The sequence below is a fragment of the Lissotriton vulgaris genome, chromosome 1_1 (genome assembly GCF_964263255.1).
Source record: "Lissotriton vulgaris chromosome 1_1, aLisVul1.2, whole genome shotgun sequence".
Taxonomy (NCBI): domain Eukaryota; kingdom Metazoa; phylum Chordata; class Amphibia; order Caudata; family Salamandridae; genus Lissotriton; species Lissotriton vulgaris.
The window spans coordinates 381,013,506-381,036,294 of NC_141685.1; the positions used below are offsets into that span (position 1 = coordinate 381,013,506).

Consider the following 22,789-nt stretch of genomic DNA (forward strand, 5'->3'; position numbering starts at 1 on the left):
TTGTCAGGATAATCTGTGGCACAGGCTCCTGGAATGGTCGGCCCTTGCAAAGGTTTTGTGGATTCCACCAATGCAGAGAGTTGTATGCCCGACCGCTCACCAACACTAGGTCTGTCAGTTGCCCATGAGCCTGAGTCCACTGACGTGCTAGGCACTCCTGAAGCGGACGCATATGTAGTCTCGCGTGCGGGACGATGGAGATGCAGGAGGCCATCATGCCTATCAACTGCATGAACACCTTCGCTGGAAGCGAGTGCTGAGGTCTGAATCGTTGGATCAGCATTTGGATACTGGCGATTCTCACTGAATTTGGCTGCGCAGTGGCTGCCAGAGTGTCTATTGTCGCGCCCAGATACTGCTGTATATGGGCGGGTTGGAGATGGGATTTTGGATAGTTCAGCGAGAATCCCAGATCGTGCAGGAGATGAATGGTGCGGGACACGTGGTCGGCGCACTGCTGTTCTGACTTTGCCTGAATGAGCCAGTCGTCCAGATAGGGATAGACGTGGACGTTCTGGCGTCGTAGATGCGCCGCCACAGTCGCCAGGCACTTTGTAAAGAATCTTGGCGCTGTGGTGACCCCGAAAGGCAGAACCCTGAACTGGTAGTGCTGGTCTTGAATCGTGAATCTGAGGTACTTCCTGTGGGAAGGATGCAGGGGGATATGAAAGTATGCATCCTTCAGATCCAGCGTAGCCAGGAAGTCCCCCTGTCGAAGCAGGGGGAGGACCGGCTGCAACGTGAGCATATGGAAGTGCTCCGATAGAATGTACCAGTTGAGGGGCCTGAGGTCCAGGATGGGCCTGAGGGATCCGTCCTTTTTTGGGATTAGAAAGTACAGAGAGTAAACTCCTGTTCCCCTTTCTTGCAGTGGGACGAGCTCTATTGCCCCTTTTTGCAGCATGACTTTAACTTCCTGCTGCAACAAGTGCAAGTGCTCGCCGGACATAGGACGGTTTCTTGGGGGTATGTTTGGTGGAGTGGAAGTAAGTTCCAGACAGTAACCGTACTGGATAAGAGACTTGACCCACCTGTCCGTGGTGATGGATTGCCACGCGGGCAGGAACTGCTGGAGTCTCCCCCCGACCGGTGTTGTGTGGTCGGGGGGCAGTGACAAGGCGTCACTGTTTGTTGGCGGTGGAGGACCTGGAGCTGTTGTTTCCACGTCCCCTGCCTTTGACGTTGTTGCCCCTGTAACCACCTCTACCTTTGTTGGTGTATGAGGTTTGGGTGTTGCTCTTATAGTACTGTGTGGATTGCGATGCCTGACCCCTTGAGGTGCCTCTGTTATTGGAGCGGCGAAAGGAACCACTCCGAAACTACTGAGACTGGAGGGCCCCCATAGACTTAGCAGTGTCCGTGTCCTTCTTCATTTTTTCAAGTGTCGCATCCACCTCGGGGCCAAACAGGTGGTCAGGATTAACTGTTTGGTTCAAGATGGTTGTCTGTATATCTGGTTTGAAGCCTGATATTCTAAGCCATGCATGTCTCCTCAGCAACACGCTAGTGTTGATTGCCCTGGAGGCGGTATCAGCCACGTCCAGCGCACATTTGATGGAAGCGTTGGTGATCAGCTTCCCCTCCTGAATCAACATTTCACCTGCCTCCTTGTACTGATCAGGCAAGTGCTGCAGAAGTGTTTCCAGGGTGTCGTAATGCGCCCTATCGTAGCGTGCAAGTAGGGCTTGGGTGTTTGAAATGCGCCAAATATTAGCTGCCTGCGCAGCAATTCTTTTCCCTGAGGCTTCAAATATTTTTGACTCTTTGTCTGGGGGAGGAGCGTCACCCGTGGTCTGCGAGTTCGCCCGCTTACGTGCGTTGGATACAACCAAAGAATCCAGTGGCAAGTGTCCCTTGATGTATGTTGGATCCGAGGGCGCTGCCTTGTATTTTTTATCAATGCGAGGATTGATGACTCGCGCCCGAGTGGGCTCCTTGAAAACCTCTGGCGCATGCTTCAGCACTCCCTTGAGCATAGGTAATGTCTTGACTGACTTTTCAGCCACTGAGAAAGTGTCAAACAGAAAATCGACATCCACAGGATCTGAATGTAGGTCGACATCATGATTAGCTGCAGCCCTCTCAATCAGAGCGTTGAAGGCTGCAGAGTCATCTGTTGGAGAAGTCTTTGCTGCAAAAAGCTGCGGTTCATGACCCGACTGAGGGTCCTCAGGGTCGCCTCCGGCAGACCAAGGTTCATGTACCTCCTCTGGATCCGAGTATGCTGGATAATTGTACTCGTCCTCTTCATCTCCGTCACCTTCCCCAGCGTTTGAATGCGTTGGTGAAAGTTCCAAATTATGTGGAGATGCGGGCTCTATAGGGGCAGAAGTACCCGCAGAGTCTTTTTTGTTTTTGAGTGGAATACGGTAATGCTCCAACACCGGCTCCGTGGTGATCTTCCGTTTGAGGAGAGAGAGCTTCCCGGTGTTGGCGTCGATGATAACCTCGCGACGCTCCTCATCTGCGAGTGGCTGGAGCCGAGGCTTCGGCACCACCAAGGACGCCTTGGGCGTTGACACCACCTTCAAAGGCACCCCGGCCCCATGCTTCGGAGCGAAAGCCTTCGGCGTCGTCTTCGGCGGCAGCGTGTAGCGGATAGGCGTCTGCGCCTTTGCCGGCTTCAGTGTAGGCTTCGGCACCACATCCTTCGGTTCTGGAGCCACAGCGTCTTTCCGAATCCTCTGCAGGGACTCGACGACCTTTTTCGTTAAGGCCGGGGAGGGCTGGACCGGCTCGAGCGATTTCCCCGAGTCCGGAGTCGGGTCGGCGAAAGGCACGGTCTTCGGAGCCGACACATCGCCATCCTTGGACTTGACGGCCGGAGTCGGCGCAGCCAGAGCTTCGGCGTCGTCCTGGCGCTTCTTCGGAGCCTTTTTTCGGGTCATCGACCTCGACCACCTTCGACGCCGATGCGGCCGCGTCGGTCGTCTTCGTCTTCGGCTTCGACCCCGGGGTCTTCGGGTCGGCCATCTTGGCGTGGCTCTTGCTGTCAGCCATTTTGAATTTTTTAGACTTTGAGGCCTCTGGAGCCTTCTGTCCCACCAGAGCGACTTTCACTTTCGGTTTCGAATCCGCTGGTGTGGACCCTGATGGCTTCACTTTCGTTTTCTTCAACGGGAGTGGCACATCAGAAATGTCCGTGGCCGGGCCCGTAGGCGAGGCCGTGGGACGATTAACGAGGTCTTGGGTAAGGCCCGAAGGCGATCCCTCGACCTGGGCCGTATAATGGGGGTTGACCCCTGAGTCAGTTTGAGGATGCTCCTCCTCCGAGCTATCCTCCACGGTGGCAATGGCCCCATCGTCGTCCCCTACCTCACCAACGACTTCCTCAAACTCCTCGTCTCCCGCGTCGTAGTTTTCTTCCTCCGACGTCGGGCTAGAGTCCGAAACTTGAAAGACATTGTCGTCTCCAACGTCTTCTTCGAAGATGTTGTCTGGCGGGGGCGCTGATAACTGGGCCTGGAGTCTAGCGGCCCGACGAAGCTTGAGAGTCTTCTTACACCGGAACTTCGAGCAGGCCATACACCTGGCCTCATCATGGTCCGGCGACAGACATTTGTTGCACACTGGGTGCACGTCGAGGTGTGAATACTTTGAGGTGCACACCGGGCACCTCTTAAACGGAGTTCGTTCCATGTCTGGAGCGTCGTGTAGGCCCGTCCGCGCCGACAGCACGCGGAAGGGCAGCAAGAGTTCGGAGCTGAAGAACAGTCAAACCCGAACGAAAAGCGATACCGACGCCAAGCCTAAAGACCTTTTGGTCTCAAGTTAGGAAAGTTAAACAACTATCGATTCCGACAGAGGGAACCGAAACACATCCGAACCCAATGGCAGAAAAAAACAATCTGGGGATGGAGGCGATGCCCATGCGCACTGTAGTCCAGGGGAGGAGCCACCTATCTCGTGATACTTCGAAGACTCTTCCAGGACAACAATGTGCAATCATCCGGACCCAACACTAGGCGGCGATCTATGCACAGATATGAATTCAGCAGCCCACATGCCTCGAACCGTAGTCCTAGCGATTCCAAAGCCTATTAGTCCAGTACTTACCTGCTAGTAATTTCGCATTCCACTTTCATAGTATATGGTTTTTCGTGCCCCTCTGGCATTTGTGTAAATTGTACAACTTAAAGTATTTTCGTAAGAGTTCTGTTGTGTGCTTAGTACCCTGTCCTCATAAAGAGTACAGGGCGGTTGTGATCTAAATAAATACACTGTTTATTTTCATAACACTTGTGTGGTGTCCTTTCACTTGGTGTTCAAGGGGAACATATGATGGTATAACAGCTGGCTTAACACGCCCTCTAGAGTTTAGCCCGAAGACTGCTCGTATCCATGCTACTAAGATAGCTGGCCTATAAGGTTGACTTACAACCAATCATCAATAAGGGTTGTTTGGACTGATACAAAGTGCTCAGTAGAATAGTGAACATTATATATCAGGCCAACTTCTCACACCTATGTTCTGTTCAAAAAACGTGTCTATGGCCTCAGCCAACTCTCCCCTAAACACTGGGTCCAGTAGAGAGTTAGGCGGGAACCTCCATGTAAATGGCGGTATGATTCTGCCTGGGATGTGAAGTTCCATCAGTACAGGTGAGTGATCAGATAGAGTTCTGGGCAAAACCCTGCAGTCTATCACTCGGTCTAAGAGGGAGGAGGAAGCAAGCAAGTAGTCTATCCTAGTGTGGACGTTATGGTATGCAGAGTAGTGCGTGTACCCTCCCTGTTGCGGATTCCTGGACCGCCATACATCCCCCAAGTCCAGGCAGGTGATTGCGCTCTGCAGCTCCAAAGCAACAGCTGCGGGTCAGCGGGGAGGGCCAGTTGATCTGTCCAAGGTCGGGTTCATAGTGAGATTGAAGTCCCCCCCCCACAATAGCAAATTCCTTTGTTCAAGTCGTTTGATCTTGACAGCAAGAGTCATGTAGAATTCTGGCGAGTCAAAATTGGGCCATATGTATTGACAACTGTAAGGTCCGCGGCAGGGCCGTAACATCTAGATATAACAAATATGCCATCAGGGTCTGTTTCCAGCGTTTGGATCTGCAATTTGGACTTCGGGTTAACCCATGTCAAAACCCCTCTGGCGCTAGTAGTGAACCCCGCTGCAGAGATGTTACCCTTCAATCCTCTGCTTCTAAGCATGTGGTTGTGCGCAGGAAGGTGCGTCTCCTGATGTAAGGCTATATCTATGTGCTGGCGCTGCAAGTAGCTGACGGCCTTCCTGACCTTGCGATGGTAGTTCAGGCCACGAACATTCCAAGTGATAGCTATTAGTCTCGATGTGCTTGTTGTCCCGCCGTCTGTGGTGGTGTCAGCCATTACGTCTTATTATTGGGTAAGATGAAGGCATACTTCCATCTGTGTTAGCCATGCTCATAGAGTGCAAAGTCAGATTAAGCAATTTCCCCAAAGTAACAGAACAAACTTCCGCCAAACATGACAATAGTGTATGTAATCCCCTCCGAACTCCTCCATCCCCCTCCCACAGCAGACCAACCCCAACTTGGCCCAGCATGTCAACATCCCCCTCCCAATTCTCCCAAGTATACTCAGAAAATCCCCGAAGGGGACCAACAGTGCACACAGCGCGAGGGCTGAGGTTGACAGGTGAAACAGCAGTAACTTCAGGCGGTACCTGCGTAACGAATATCTACTTGCCAGTATGCATCTGTTCTTGGCATGTAGGGATGCTGATATTCATATCTGTGCATAGATCGCCGCCTAGTGTTGGGTCCGGATGATCGCACATTGTTCTCCTAGAAGAGTCTTCGAAGTATCACGAGATAGGTGGCTCCTCCCCTGGACTACAGTGCGCATGGGCATCGACTCCATCCTCAGATTGTTTTTAGCCATTGTGGCCAAGATGGAGTGAAACTATGTGAATGATGACCATGCTAGAAGTTGTGTGAATGCTGCAGCCGCTACAGGCGCCGGGGAGGAGGGCGGGCAATATAAATGTCATTAGCCCTATATGCCAAGAACAGATGCATACTGGTAAGTAGCATAATCAGTTAGAGGCATGTGGGCTGCTGAATTCATATCTGTGCATAGAATACATAGCAGTCCCTCCATTAACGGCGGCCGCCTGTGCCAGCTGCAGCAGTTTGGAAAAGTGTTTTTAGAACAGCCTGCCCTACAGCTGCCTGCTGTTTGGAGTGCACATCAACACAGTAGTGTTTTGTAAATGTGTGTGTGGTAGACCATGTGGCTGCTCTACATAGGTCTTCCAAAGGAATATTTCCAAGGAAAGCCATGCAGGCCCCCAACTTTCGGGTGGAGTGGGCCCACGGTGGAATGGTGAGAGTGCGCTTGGCTTTCTGACAGCAGATCTGAATACATTTAACGATCCACCTGGCTATACCAGCCTTGGAAATGGGGTTGCCTTTGTGTTGTGGCGAAAAGGCAACAAATAGTGGTTTAGTCTTCCGAAAATCTTTGGTCCTATCAATGTAGTACATTAGGGCCCTCTTGACGTCAAGTGTATGGAGCATCCTCTCCGCCACTGACTCTGGATTTTAGAAGAACACAGGTAGTTCTATAGTTTGGTTGATATGGAACTGGGAAACTACCTTAGGAAGGAATTTAGGGTTAGTGCGAAGCACCACCCTGTTGGAATGAATTTGAATAAATGGCTCTTTGATAGTTAGTGCCTGGAGTTCACTAACTCGTCGTAGCGACGTAATCTCTATAAGGAAAGCCACTTTCCATGTCAAGAACTGAATCTCGCAGGAATGCAGTGGTTCGAATGGGGGACCCATCAGCCTGGTGAGGACCACATTTAGGTTTCACTCGGGAACTGGTGGCGTCCGCGGAGGAATGACTCGTTTGAGTCCTTCCAGAAAGGCTTTAATGGCAGGCACCCTGAAAAGGGAGAGGTGCTGTCTGTTTTGGAGATAAGCAGTCATTGCGGATAGATGTATACCAATGGAAGCATAGGCCAGATTACATCTGTACAGATGTAAGAGATAACAAATGATGTCCTGAATAGAGGTATCCAGCGGGTTAATGTTGTGGCCTGCACAATAAATGACAAACCGCTTCCATTTCGCCGCATAGCATGCTCTGGTGGTGGGCTTTCTTGCCTCCCTGATTATGTCCATACAGTCAGGAGGTAAGTTGAGGTAGCCAAACTCCAAGACCTCAGGAGCCAGATCGCCAGGTTGAGCTGTTGCGGATCTGGATGCTGAATGTCGCCATGGCTCTGCATCAAAAGCCTGGATGTGAGGCGCAGCCTTTGATGCGGTACCACGGACAGTTCCAGAAACGTGGTGTACCATGGTTGGCGAGCCCACGTTGGAGCAACCAGGATGAGAGTCATCGAGTGCTGCTTCAGCTTGCGTGCCACCAGCGGTATTAGAGGTGCTGGGGGAAAAGCGTACGCAAATTTGCCTGACCAGTTCATCCATATCGCATTGCCTTGCGACTGTGGGTGTGGAAACCTGGCGGCAAAGCTTCGGCATTTTGCGTTCTGCTTTGTGGCGAACAGGTCTATCTCTGGATGACCCCACCTTTGGAAGTACGGGTGGAGTACTGATGGATGTAGCTCCCATTCGTGCATTTGGTGGCTGTACCTGCTGAGCAGGTCAACATCTGATTGTCCTTGCCTGGGAGGTGTTCTGCCATGAGGAAGATGTTTCTCTGAATGGCCCACTTTCACATGCTCTGAGCCAGATGAGACAGCTGCGGAGAGTGTGTGTCCCCTTGTTTCTGAATGTAGTACATGGTCGTCATGTTGTCCGTCCGGATCAACACGACCTTGTTGCACAGATGTACTCTGAAGGCTTTTAGTGCCATGAAGATCGCCATCAGTTCTAGAACGTTGATGTGCATCTTCCTTTGCTGTGGTGTCCATAGTCCCTGCACAGTGTAATGGAGTACATGAGCTCCCCATCCCTGGAGAGAAGCGTCCGTCAGGATGATCTGTGGCACAGGCTCTTGGAACGGTCGTCCCTTGCAAAGGTTTTGTGGATTCCACCAATGCAGAGAGTTGTATGCCCGACCGCTCACCAACACTAGGTCATTCAACTGTCCATGAGCCTGAGTCCACTGACGTGCTAAGCACTCCTGAAGCGGACGCATATGTAGTCTCGCGTGCGGGACTATGGAGATGCAGGAGGCCATCATGCCTATCAACTGCATGAACACTCGCGCTGGGAGCGAGTGTTGAGGTCTGAATCTTTGTATCAGCGATTGAATGCTGTTGACCCTCACTGAATTCGGCTGAGCTGTGGCTGCCAGAGTGTTTAACGTCGCACCCAGATACTGCCGTATGTGGGCGGGTTGCAGGTGGGACTTTGGGTAATTCAGTGAGAATCCCAGATCGTGAAGAAGGTGAATGGTGTGGGACATGTGGGCGGCACACTGCTGGGCCGACCTTGCCTGGATGAGCCAGTCGTCCAGATAACGGAGACGTGAATGTTTTGTCTCCTTAGGTGTGCCGCCACCGTCGCCAGGCACTTCGTAAACACCCTGGGTGCCGTGGTGACCCCGAAAGGCAAAACCTTGAACTGGTAATGTTGGTTTTGGATGGTGAACCGGAGGTATTTTTTGTGTGACGGGTGCAGCAGAATGTGAAAATACGCATCCTTTAGATCTGAAGTTGCGAGAAAATCCCCCTGATTGAGCAACGGGAGTACTTGCTGCAGGGTCAGCATGTGAAAGTGCTCCGATAGAATGTACTAATTGAGGGGTCTGAGGTCCAGTATGGGTCTGAGGGACCAGTCCTTTTTTGGTATCAAGAAGTACAGTGAGTAAACTCCTGTGCCTCTTTCTTCCACAGGCACGAGCTCGATTGCCCCTTTTTGCAGCATGACGAGGACCTCCTGCTGCAATAAGTGCAAATGCTCGGCGGACATAGGACGGTGTCTTGGGGTGGAGTGGATGTTAACTCCAGACAATAACCGTACTGTAGAAGCTGTGTGACCCACCTGTCTGTGGTGATGGACTCCCAGACTGGCAGGAACTGCTGAAGTCTCCCCCCGACCGGTGTTGCGTTGTCGGGGGGCAGTGACAAGGCGTCACTGTTTGTTAGTGGCAGAGGATCTTGAGTTGTTGTTGCCACGGCCCCTGCCTTTTGCGCTGTTTCCACGATATCCACCACAATTTTGTTTGGTGTATGTGGACTGCGTGTTGCCTTTATAGTACTGCGTGGTTTGTTAGAGCTGGCCTCTGGAAACACCTCTAGCGCCTGAGCGACGAAAAGAACCACCCCTGAATTGCTGGGACTGCAAGGCCCCCATGGACATAGCAGTTTCAGTGTCTTTTTTTTAATCTTTTCCAAGGTGGTGTCCACCTCTGGGCCAAACAGATGTCCAGGTTTTACTGTCTGATTAAGAATGGTTGTCTGTATCTCTGGCTTAAAGCCCGAGATTCTGAGCCAGGCATGTCGTCTCAACATGACGCTAGTGTTGACAGCTCTGGCCGCGGTATCAGCCGCGTCCAGCGCACATTTAATGGAAGCATTGGATATTAACTTCCCCTCTTGGATGAGCATCTCAGCTGCCTCTTTGTATTCGTCTGGCAGGTGCTGTGACAGGGTCTCCAGTGTGTCATAGTGTGCCCCGTCATACCTCGCTAGAAGCGCTTGTGTATTTGAAATGCGCCATATATTGGCCGCTTGAGCTGCCACCCTTTTCCCTGATGCCTCAAACACCTTAGATTCTTTATATGGGGGAGAAGCATCACCCGTTGTTTGAGAATTAGCCCTCTTCCGGGCATTTGAAACAACAAGAGAGTCCAAAGGTAACTGTCTATGATGTACGTAGGGTCAGTAGGCGCTGGTTTATACTTCTTCTCAATCCTAGGGTTTATCACCCTGGCTCTGGTAGGCTCTTTAAAGATCTCCCCAGCATGTTTTAAGACACCCTTCAACATAGGCAGAGTCTTGACAGTTCTCTCTGAGACGGAAAAGGTGTCAAAAAGAAAGTCCACTTCAATGGGGTCAGCATTATTATTATTATTATATCAATTTATAGGGCGCAACAGCTACCCAAAAAGGGTTTCCCGGCGCCTAGACACAGCTAGATTGAGGGCAGAGAAAGGAGGTGACTGTTAAGTGGTTATTGTTCATACAGCCAGGTCTTTACAAGCTTTCTGAACCTACAATAGTTTTCTTCCTTCCGGATACAAGGGGGAAGCGTGTTCCAAAGGGAGGGTCCCAGATAGGCAAAGGATCTGCCACCTGTTCTTGCACGTTTAAACCTTGGTATGCAGAAATAGGCTGCTGTCTGTGACCGGAGGTTTCTCTTGGGCGTGTAGAGGCAGGCAAGAGATTGGAGATTTTTTGGTGCTGTTCCTGCTTTTATTCTGAACATGTAGTTCAGGGCCTTGAAACGGATTCTGCTCTCGATCCTGAGCCAATGAAGATTCCGACGATGGTTCGAGACTCCAGAGTTCTTCGGAATATTGCAGAGGAGTCTGACCGCAGCGTTTTGCGCTACCTGTAGTCGTCCGATCACAGATTTGTTTGCGCCCAAATAGAGGATGTTGCCGTAGTCCAGCCTTGATGTGATAAGGGCATTGACTACGGTCTTTTGCGTTGACACTGGCAACATCCACAGGATCTTCCTCAACCATTTAGCTATGGTGAGACAAAGGCTGGTTACTTTACTGGCCTGTTTGTTCATGGATAAGGCATTGTCCAGTATAAAGCCCAGATTTCGAGCATGGGACACCGGGGTAGGAAAAGCGCCCATCTGGTCCGGCCAATGTGCAGGGTTCCAGAGAGCTTGATCCTTTCCCAAAATCAGTATTTCCGTCTTGTCGCCGTTCAGTTTTAACTGGTTTGTTGTCATCCAGTTCAATATTTTTAATAGTCCTTCCTTAAGTAACGAAGGGGAGTGGGGACAAGATTCAGATAGGGAAAAAATGATTTGGGTGTCGTCGGCGTAGTTCATAAGCGTTAGACCTAACTTTTCAACAAGATCGGCCAGAGGTTTAAGATAAATATTGAAAAATAGAGGGCTCAGGATGGACCCCTGAGGCACTCCATGTGATGCAGGTAGGGTGTCTGACACGGCTTGTGCAGATGCGATCTGAAAGGTTCTATTTGCCAGGAAAGATTTGATCCAATCCAGAGCCTTTCCTCTTACACCATTAGTATATAGCTCTTTAATGAGAGTTTCATGGGAGATGGTGTCGAACGCCGCACTTAGGTCCAATAACACGAGTGCGACCGTCTGGCCTTGGTCAAGAAGTTTTCTGATGTGTTCAGTGACACCTAACAGGGCGGTTTCAGTCGAGAAACCAGCCCTGAAGCCAGATTGCGACGGATGGAGTAGGGAATTTTCTTCTGCAAAAGTAGCTAAAGTAGAGTGTACGTGTCTCTCAAGGCATTTAGAAAAAGCTGGGAGCAGAGATATGGGTCTATAATTGGCCAGTATTTCTGGGTTGGCAGTTGGCTTTTTCAGAAGGGGTGTCACCATAGCATGCTTCCATAAGGCTGGGACAGTGGCGAGGTCGAGGGATGAGTTTAGGAGATTAGCAATGATTTCCAAAGACTGGTCATCCAATTTTTTAATAATTTTAATAGGGATGGGGTCCCTAGGGGAGCCGGATTTAACAGTTTTTAGGATTCCTTTCAATTTCTCTATTGAAAGAGTCGGCCAGGATTCCAGTAAATTTTCACCCAGAGAAGTGGGTTGAGTCAATATTTGGTCAGAAGGAGGGGGAAGGTCTGGATCAAAATTTTTTGTCTTAATGTCTGAGATAATTTTATCGATTTTCTCAGTAAAGAAACATGCTAAAGCCTGGCATTGTTGTGTGCTTAGTGGGGGTGCAGTAGCTGTGGTATGTGCGCCCGCCAATTCCTTGACTTTGGAAAAGAGAGTTTTAGGCATGTTAGTTGCTTCGATAATTGTTTTAGAGACAAAAGCAGCTCTCGCTTTTGTGCAGGCAGCGTGATAATGATTCCTGGCTTCATGATAGCTTCTTTTAGCATTGGGGTCGTACTTTTTACGCCATTTGCGTTCTAGTACTTTGCATTTTGATTTTTCAATTTTAAGGCTATCATTAAACCATGGGGCCGGAGGACGATGCCTACTCCCTTTGGTGCGAGTAGAAGGCAGACATTTGTTTGCTGCATTAGTTAGCCAGTTTTGTGTTTCAGTTGCTACGCAGTCCATGTTGGAGTTTAGGCTTGGAGGGTTTAGTTTTAGTGCCGCATTTAATGCATCAATGTCTACTAACTTCCAATTTTTTCTGTATGTGGCGTCGGTGTTTTGTTCCAAACTGGGGGAGGGTGGAAAGGTAATGCTAAAATTAATAAGATGGTGGTCGGACCAGCCGGAAGGTAAGGTGGCAATGCACGTAAGTTCCCTGATGTTGGATATTATGGGGTCCAACAGGTGGCCCGCTATGTGAGTAGGGCTAGAATTTATTATAGACAAATTTAGTGCTGCTAGGTCTTCCAACAGATTAGAGCATGAGGGGATGGTGGGATTTTCTAGGTGCAGATTTAAATCACCCAGCAGGGAAAAATTGCTTGATGACATATAGTAGGGAGTAATAAGATTTGCAAAGTTTGATACCCATTGAGAAGGGTTGCCTGGAGGTCGTAAATCAGAAGGCCTGACATTGTAAAATTGGGGTTCAAAGAGATTTTAAAAAGACCCGCTTCACAGTCTGGAATCGATACAGATTCCAAAGTGCATTTGAGTTCTCTGTTAAAGATGATAGCTATCCCACCCCCTACCTGTTTTTCCCTGTCTATTCTGACAATGGCGTAGTTATCGGGGAGGGCAATAGCAACATCCGGGCCGGCGCTGTCATGCAGCCATGTCTCAGTTAAGAAAACAGCACTAGGACTTTTTTCGGTAAGGAGGTTGAATATATCATGCTTATGCTTGGGCAGTGATCGACAATTTGTGCTATAAAAAACATATGTTGGCGGCACGTTTTTACGTAACAGTTTGCATTTCCTGTGTCTCCTAGATGGGTCGGGGTGGGGTTGATATATGGTGGTAGACAGTTTACATTCGGAGCAAACATGAGTTCCAACTTTGTGAAGGTTAAACATAGAGCCACTCACAGGAGCTCAAAACTGCTGCTGATCTACTGTTTCTACTTCTGCTGAGCAAGAGAACTCGTTTTACCGTCTGCAGCCTGTGCTGGCTGTCTGAAGCTGACGCAGATTCCTCACTGTGTCGTGGCGCTGCCTCCCCCTGACTCGCTGGTGTGAGCGTGAGCTGCACTCGGCACGCTCTGCCTGTCGCTCCCAGCTGGAGTCAGAGGGGTTGAGGCCAGGGTGCAAACAGCGAGAGCACCTAGCCTGGGGGACTGCGAGGACCAGAATCCTTAGCGGAGATCACCTGGTTCCTCTTCCCCCAGGCGAACCGCCCACGGACACGCCCCCAACGACCTGGTTAAAGATTCGTGACACCCGCTTCGCGGGCGCCACTCACAGGAGCTCAAAACTGCTGCTGATCTACTGTTTCTACTTCTGCTGAGCAAGAGAACTCGTTTTACCGTCTGCAGCCTGTGCTGGCTGTCTGAAGCTGACGCTGATTCCTCACTGTGTCGTGGCGCTGCCTCCCCCTGACTCGCTGGTGTGAGCGTGAGCTGCACTCGGCACGCTCTGCCTGTCGCTCCCAGCTGGAGTCAGAGGGGTTGAGGCCAGGGTGCAAACAGCGAGAGCACCTAGCCTGGGGGACTGCGAGGACCAGAATCCTTAGCGGAGATCACCTGGTTTCTCTTCCCCCAGGCGAACCGCCCACGGACACGCCCCCAACAAAACGTATATAGATAACATCTCGCATCCCGCGACGCGGGACGCGCGCGGGACCAAGCGCGGGGATAAGCCCGGGCAAAAGGGCGGGCCGTCTGTGGCCGTCCGGGGACGACCGAGGACGGGACGGGCCACCCCACTAACGCTCACTACAAGAGGAAACTATTCAACTAAACTTTTGATTCATACGTGTAAAAAACCCTCATTCCTTTACTGATCAACTGAGATAGTGTGATTAAGACAAGCCACAGCATATTAATAATACTATACATTACATCTATAAAACAGATTTCTGTCCCCAAGTATGAGGGCGCTAAAAAAACTACGCTCACGGACAATCTACATGAGGCGAATGGGGACGGACGCAGCTGTAAGAAAATCTGTAGACAAGTCACTAAAACCAGGACAAATATCAAGCACTCCTGCTATAAGTGAATACTTCTCTACCCTCTCCAAGAAAAAGTTTCTTTCCCCAAACTCTAATGATGATCGAAATAAGTTGGTTGAACCTGATCCGTTACATTTTTCTGACCAGAAATCCAACAAACAAGGTCAAATAACAATAGAGAGTAATTTGGCAAATTACTCTCCTTCGGAAGAATGTCAAAAATCTCGTCTAGTTGTGTCTCAAATAACAACTATAACACCTATAAAAAATCAGGACAACGACTTATTTTTCGACGTATCCGCAAATCATAACTCAAAGACCGAAGAAGAAAATAAAGAAATATTGCTAAGTCAAAGACATCCCCAAACCAGTTCGCCAGAAAAATCACCTAACCTTTTTTCTAATCTGACCAATCTATCAGACCCAAATTTTATAAACCAAAACTCTGGAAATACTGCCTCTCCCATATCTAAAGCACTCTTCTCACTGCAAGAAATTCTGGATTCAGTACTAACACATCTTGGACACATTTTAGCTAACTCAGACGATACTTTAGACGTACAAATAGAAATACTTAAATTCCTGGTTGAAGAAAAAAAGAAAAAAGATCTAACTAAAGTCTCATCAAAACAAACCGGAGAAGTCGAATCACAACAAACAGATGAATTTCATAAAAATGGAAGTGCCACCCCAAAACAACAGGAAGCAAGCACACAAACGAACGACGTACTAATAATCAACAATAAAACTAATGGATCAAAAAACAAAGAAAAACCTCCTATCACATATTCACTTAAAAAACTGTTCAAAGAAGAACTGGAAATCAAAGCTGAGAACAATACCAAACACTATCCGATTTTTTCGAAGAAAGTATCCGATAACAATCGCGATCAGATTATCGGAAAAAATAAAACTGAGCTATCGGGAGTTACTGCTGAACAGGATTTCAACCAAAGAGAACAGTCTGAAAAAAGTAATACTAGGGAAAAAGTAAAGGGGAAGAAGAAGAGAAAACCTATGAGGAGAATACAGAGGAAAAAAGGGAATAGGCTCAAATTCCAAAAATGTAATCCTGTAAACCTGGTGAACACTCCAGTAATTCAAAAAACATCATCAGAAAAACCCTTAAATCCTGAAGCAGATGAATTTTGTCCTCCGATAGAAAATAGACCTACATCGCAAAATAACATGGACATAAAAGAACCATATGACAATAATTTCCAATCATGGGAAATAAATCCATCCAAACACATAACTATTGAAGAGCTATTTCCTTCAGATAAGGAGCCGTTTAATCGCGGTAAAATCATCAATCTATTACAAGAAATTCCATCCTTGAATTCTCTGACCAGCAAAGAAATTGACTTAGTTCTGTTTCCAATAAAAGAAAATAACAAACTAGTACAGGTATCCTTTTATTCACCGGTTTTGCCTGGAATAATAATCAGAGAGAAGGAAATTCTTCACAAAAATGGCTATGATGTAATCTCGGTGGAAGATTTCAAAACCAACAACTCAAATAATGGTATATTAGGACAAACTCACAGAAGAAAAGAAAACAACAGTTCTAATTGGGGAGACCTAGCATCAAGTACTATGAGGAAAGATCTACTTAAAATACAAGTAATTCAAGGAGAGAGGTCAGTCTGGTCTCGGAATCCCACCTTTAACAACACTGAGAACTCAATAAAATCATGGGCATGGTTATCAGAAACCTTAAACAGCAAAAAAATGGTAAATTCACAACAACGCGAAGTTTAGCAAAGGTCTGACGTTAGTGTCCTGGAACCTGGCAGGGAAAACTGATATAAAAATGAAACATGCAATTAAAAACTCCCCTGATATCATCGCCCTCCAGGAAACATGGTTAATCAATACCTTTACTCAAAGAGGATACTATGTATACGAAACATTGGCAAAAAGATCAAGAAGGGGACACGCCAAGGGTGGTCTGGCAATATTATTAAAAGAAGATCACTCTTGGTCACAGGAAATAATTAACACAAACACAGACAATCTACAATGTTTAAAAGTATCCCTTAGAACCCATGCCTCAGCCAAACTAGAAAAAATATTACTTTTCAATATTTACGCACCTCCCAGCAGTAATAATAATGATTTGCTGTTTGACCGCCTAATGGAAATTATCACTCATATAATTGATGATCAATCTCACTTGCCACACCTCATAATGGGGGACTTGAATGCTAAAATTTCTAACTGCGAGATAAAGAAATGGGCTCGTCTCCTCAAGGAGGAATCTCTGGAATCATCACTCCCTGAATTCCCAAAAGGAACTAAATCGGATAAGAGGGGACGCGCACTACTAGCTTTTCTCTCTGGCATTAATGGGATTATATTAAACGGTAACATCAATGGTGATATACCAGCAACATACACACGGCAAGGAAATGGAACTCCTTCAACTATTGATTACTTTATATGCGGGATCGAAGGAAAAGAACAAATGAGTCAACTTTCGATAATATTCACTGCAGAAAGTGATCACGCTCTTTTAAACCTTTCAACCCACTGGATTGCACCGTCCTCTTTTTATAACCAGCCACTATTTCTTACAGAAAAAACGGAAGTAAACACAACTAGGCATCGCATTTACTGGGGGACAGAAAATCTGGAATATCTGCGGCAACTAACAAATAGTTTCTTACCTGTCGGTGTAGTTTTGCAGCTTGATGATCTTTCTGGATTCACTATGCTGGGCATATTCCGCGGTCTTTTTTTTTGTGGCCCAGGTGGGCGTCGGCGTCACCCTTCCTTGGGTGTATTTCCGGTGACGTCGGCATGCTTCCTGCGGAAGCTCCCATCCCTGGGCGCCATCTTCGGATTCTTTTTTTCGTGTTTCCTTCGTTTCCGAAGTGATGGCAATGTTCTATGTAGGTGATTTTTCCTTAACCGCCTTGTATGTAAAATCCATTTTATCTCTTCATCTTCTTTTTTTTTTTTTTCTTTTTTTTTTTTGACCACCCCTTTTCTCTCCAGCCTCATCTTTCTGGCGGAGGTGGGTGGGTTCGCTAGTGAATCCAGAAAGATCATCAAGCTGCAAAACTACACCGACAGGTAAGAAACTATTCGTTTTGCAGCGTGAATCTTTCTGGATTCACTATGCTGTGCATAGATTTTGTAGCGGTTTCTCATTTCCGTGGCGGCTGGGTGGAAGATGAGTTCTGGTGTCTGAATATGTGCTGGAGCACCTTTTGTCCGACTTGCGCTTCCTTGTTCATCTGCACATCCACGCAGTAGTGTTTTGTGAACGTGTGCACTGAAGCCCATGTTGCCGCCAGGCATATGTCTTGTATGGGCGTGTTAGCCAGGAAGGCTATTGTGGCCCCCTTCTTCCTAGTGGAGTGTGCACGCACTCCCTCGTCTAGTTCCTGTCCTGCCCTGTTGTGGCAGAGCTGAATCGTCTGTGCTATCCATCGTGCAATAGTGTTCTTCGTTACTGCTTTGCCCATGTAACTGTTGGCGAATGACACAAAGAACTGCTTCGTTTTTCTGTGCTCCTTTGTCCTTTCAATGTAATGCATGACCGCCCTTCTGGCGTCTAAGGTGTGCAGAGCTCGCTCAGCGCTATTGGTTGGTTTTTGGAAAAAACTCGGAATCTGTATGGACTGGTTCATGTGGAACCTGGAGACCACCTTCGGCATGAAGTGTGGGTCCGTCCTCATCACAACCCTATCACTATGTATTTGTATGTAGGGTTCCTGTAGCGTCAGTGCTTGTAGTTCGCTTACTCTGCGTAATGACGTTATAGCAACTAGGAAGGCTGTTTTCATGGTTAGCATCTTTAAGGAGGCCCTGTGCAGTGGTTCAAAGGGCTCCTTCATGAGTTCCGTGAGAACTACGTTCAAGTTCCATGCTGGTGGTGGCACCCGCTTGGGCGGTGCGATCCTCTTCGCTCCTTCCAGGAACCTCTTGACAACCTGGGATGTGAAGAAGCTCCTGCCCATCTCACCCCTTGTGTAGGCTACTATAGCCGCTAAGTGAACCCTCAAGGAGGATGAACTGAGTTTTTTGTCCAGCAAGTGTGTCAGGTATCGCAGCACTGTGGAGTCTTTCTTCATTTTCTTGTGAAGTTGTTCACGTTTGCACCACATCGTGTATCTTTTCCATTTTGCGACATAGCACCGCCGTGTGCTCGGCCTCCGTGCCTCCCGAAGGACCCTGAGGGTGCTCTCTGGCAGTCTCAAATGTGCAAACTCTATGTCCTCAGGAGCCATGCTACTAGGCTCATGGTCTCTGGCTCTGGGTGCAGCACCTCTCCGTTCTGCATGGAGAGCAGGTCCTTTCTTCTGCCGAATCTGTGGGGTGCACTCTGTGACATCTCCATGATCTGCGAGTACCATGTCTGCCTCGCCCACTGTGGCGCGACCAGTATCAGGGTCATCTTGCTCGCTCTGCACTTGCTCAGTACTCGGTGTATCAGTGGTATCGGGGGAAAAGCGTAGGCAAATGTCCCGGACCAATCTATCCATAGGGCATTCCCAAGGGACCCCTTTTCGGGTAGTCTGGATGCGAAGTACTGGCATTTCGCATTCTGGCGTGTTGCAAACAGGTCCACTGATGGCGTTCCCCACCTGTTGAATAACCACCTCGTTTCCTGAGCATTGAGCTCCCACTCGTGGGATGCCGATGTCTGTCTGCTCAGCCAGTCTGCCTGAATGTTCTCCTTCCCTGGTAGGTGTATGGCTAGCAGGTCTATCTGTAGAGGGATGGCCCATCTCCATATCTCCTGTGCCAGTGTTGAAAGCGTTGTTGACTGTGTTCCACCCTGCTTGTTGATGTAGAACATCGCCGTGGTGTTGTCTGTCTGCAGTAACACCCTTTGCTTGTACAGTCTTGTCTGGAAGGCTTTCAGTGCAAGGAAGATTGTCTTCAATTCTAGGTAATTGATATGCTTTGTCGCATCTGCTGGCGTCCACAGTCCTCTCACTTTGAGCTCCTCCATGTGAGCGCCCCATCCCTTCAGGGATGCGTCTGTGGTGATGGTCACTGTCGGAGTTGGGGGTGTTAGAGGCTTTCCCCTTGTTAGGTTCTCCATGGTCCACCATGTCATCTCCCTTTGCACTGCGTGCGTCACCACCACAAGATCCTCCCAACTGCCTGACGCCTGTGACCACTGTTCCTGGAGCCATTCCTGCATGGGTCTCATGTGTAGCCGCACATTCGGCACCAGGTGGATGCATGATGCCATCATCCCCATGATCTTGCTCGCCGTCCTCGCTGTCAGAGCTTGCCCCTTCCGGTAGAGGCGAGTTTCCTTGACCAGCGCCCTTGCTCTCTTCTCGCTGGGGAACACCTTGGCCTGCACGGTGTTGATCACTGCCCCCAGGAAGGTCTTCACTTGCTCCGGTTCCATTGACGATTTTTCCCAATGGACGGAGAACCCCAGGTTTATGAGCGTGCTCGTCACTGTCTGTGCGTGGTGTTTGCACCTTTGGTACGAACTCGCCTTCACCAACCAGTCGTCTAGATAAGGGTATACGTGTATCCCCTGTCTTCGTAGGTGTGCAGCAACTGCTGCGAGGCACTTCGTGAATACCCTTGGTGCTGATTTGAGTCCGAAGGCCAGCGTTGTGAACTGGTAGTGGCCTCCCCCGATTGTGAACCTGAGCATATGTTTGTGCTTTTTGTTCATCGGTATGTGCAAGTAGGCGTCCTTGAGGTCTATCGTGACCATGAAGTCTCCGACCTGCAGTTGCGGTAGCACCTCCTGCAGGGAGGTCATTTTGAATTTCTGTGTTCTTATGAATTTGTTGAGGAACCTCAGGTCTAGGATGGGCCTCATCTTGTCGTCTACCTTTGGTACCAGGAAGTACGTTGAGTAGACTCCCTTGTTCCTTTCCTTGAATGGGACTCGCTCTATGGCCTGTTTTTGCAGAAGTTCCTTTACTTCTTCCTGAAGCCTCGCCAGCTGGTCTCCTGCTGGCGGTCTTCCCCTTGGTTTCCTGCTTGTTGGCCTTTTCTCCAATTCCAGGCAATACCCGAATTGGATGATGTTTAGGATCCATTTGTCTGATGTGATTTCTCTCCATTCCTGGAGGTAAAATTGCAATCTTCCTCCCACTGGTGTCATGTGGTCGTAGGTGTTTTGATTGTCCCGACCCCTTGGTACGTGGTGCCCCCCCGGGTCCTTTCTGTGGCTGGGCACCCAGAGTTCTGTGGAGTCACTTCGAGGAGGGCTGCTGCCCCCCTCTCCTATTCTGGCCACGTCCGTTTCTTCCTCGAAAGGACTGACCTCTTGGTTGGTACTGCCAGGACTGTTTCTGCTGACCTCGCTGTCCCTGTGAGTCTGCCTGGTGCGTTTGCTGGAAAACCTGGTGTGATGTACCTGGTTGGTTTCCACCTCTCCCGCCGTGCCTCCGTGACGGGGTGCCTCTTCTGTTGCCTCTGAACTGCAACGCCCCCATAGACCTTGCCGTCTCATTATCTTTCTTGAGCTGGCTGAGTTTCTCGTCCACAGTTGCCCCGAAGAGCGTGTCGCCGTTGAACGGTGTGTTGAGGATACTGTGTTGCACCTCGGGTTTGAACCCTGAAATCCTGAGCCAGGCGTGTCTCCTTTCCGTGACACCCATCATCATCAGCCTGCTGGCGGTGTCTGCCCCGTCCAGGGCCGTCTTAAGGCAAGAATTTGCCGCATTTTTCCCCTCTTCGACCAACATCTCGGCCTTCTGCCTGGCCTCCTGGGGTAGGTCCTTCACCAAGTGCCCCAGGCCGTCCATGATCTGGTACATGTGCCTGTTTAGAAGAGCGTTGGAGTTAGCCATGCGCCAGTGGGTCGCAGCATTCCGTTCGATCCTTCTGCCCACCAGATCCATCCTCTTGCTCTCCTTATCCGGTGGTGGGCCCGAGGTAGTGGATACGTTGGCCCTCTTCCTAGCCGTGGCCGTGATAATGGAGTCTGCGGAGACCTCGCCTCGAATGTAGGCCGGGTCCTTCGTGGAGTGTTTGTATTTTTTCTCTGTTCTAGGGGTTACCGCCTTGCATGTTGCGGGCTCCTTGAATGCTTCTTGTCCTTGAGCCAAGACGCTCTCGAGCATTGGGAGGAACTGGCTCCTTGTCTGTGTTGGGAGCAAAGTCTCGAGCAGGAAGTCTGCTTTCTGCTTCTCCTCGTCGAGCTTTAACCTAAATGCCGCTGCGGCAGATTGTATCGCCGAATTGTATGCCCCGATGTCGTCAGGCGGCGAGGGCCTCGAGGGGTATGTGTCGACCGCCTCCTCCGGGCTCTCGGTGTCGATATCCAGGTAATCCTCCTCGATGGGGTCAGAGGTGGCCGACTCGGCGTCACACCTACTGCCCTCCTCCTCGTCATAGCCGTAATCCTCGTAGGGATTCTCCTCATCTCCCTGGTCGTCGACCATCTCGGCGGCCGGGCCATGTCCGTCGCCGAGTTCTTCTTCCTCTTCGACCAGATCTAGCACCACGTGCTTGGTCTTGTGTGGAATTGTAAAGGTACTCATCTCTGCGTCGAAATCCTTCTTCCGCTGCAAGATGCTCGCCATCTCGGCCTCCAAACGCCGTCTTTTCTTTTCCCTTTCGGCCGCGTTCTCGGCCTCGGAACGCTCGGCCCCTCTCTTCGTCACCTGGCTCGGCGGCGAGACTCTCGGCGTCGAAGGTTTGGACGTCGAACTTGGTTTCGGGTCCTTGGACGTCGTCAAAGCTTTCGGGTCTTTCTCCCTCGACGCCGATCGGTCCCTTTCGGAGACGATCTTCGGCGCCTTCTGCTGCTCAACAGCCCGGCCCCTTTCGGAGGCGATCTTCGGAGCCTTCTGCTGTTCTACAGCTCTCGGCGCCAGGGACTCCTTCTCTGAGGATCCGCTGGGCCTGTGTGCGGTCGCGGACTGCAGATGTCGCTGCGTCGGCGCCTTCGGGGTCTGGCCCTCGTTCTTTCGAGACTCAGGGTCTCTCGTGCTCTTGTGGGACGTCGAGTCTCCTACCTTATCAGGCGTCTTCTTGGGATCGGTCTCTACGACCGTGTAGCTGTCGTGTTCGGCGGCAGCGTTGTCCTCTTCCTCTGAGGACATCCCCAGGTCGTACAGCGAAGGCGTCGGGGCTTTTCCTCCGAGGGTGGCGTGTGCTACCCTCTGGCTCTTCCTCACACGAAGGGTCTTCGCGGCGAAGACGGAGCAGGCGTTGCAGTCTTCGGTTCTGTGGTCCACCGGTAGGCAAAGGTTGCACACCGGGTGCTGATCTTTCTGCGCGTACTTGTGTCTGCAATTCGGGCAGAACTTGAACGGCGTGTTGTCCATCCTCGAGCGTTTCAGGCTTCCCTGACCGCGTGGACGTTGATGATCGTCGAAGTTCTCGACGTTCTCTCCTCCTTCTCTCTTCGCCAATGGTCTGCGAAGTCTTCCTTGGTCTTCTTTTAATTTCTTCTCGAACTTCTCGCTTTGCAGTACTTTCTCCAAAAATGTCTGGAGCCCAACGGGAACGATCCAGACCCGACCGCGGAAAAAAGAATCTGAAGATGGCGCCCAGGGATGGGAGCTTCCGCAGGAAGCATGCCGACGTCACCGGAAATACACCCAAGGAAGGGTGACGCCGACGCCCACCTGGGCCACAAAAAAAGACCGCGGAATATGCACAGCATAGTGAATCCAGAAAGATTCACGCTGCAAAATTACTGAAACCAATATATTGACCAACAT

At 49.7% G+C, this 22,789-nt stretch overlaps 1 protein-coding gene across 3 annotated transcripts in view; it reads right to left on the reverse strand.

Annotated features, from left to right (window-relative positions):
- TUT4 (terminal uridylyl transferase 4) overlaps positions 1-22,789 on the reverse strand; it is a 1,145,308-nt gene that overhangs the window by 983,979 nt on the left and 138,540 nt on the right. The window lies entirely within an intron of this gene.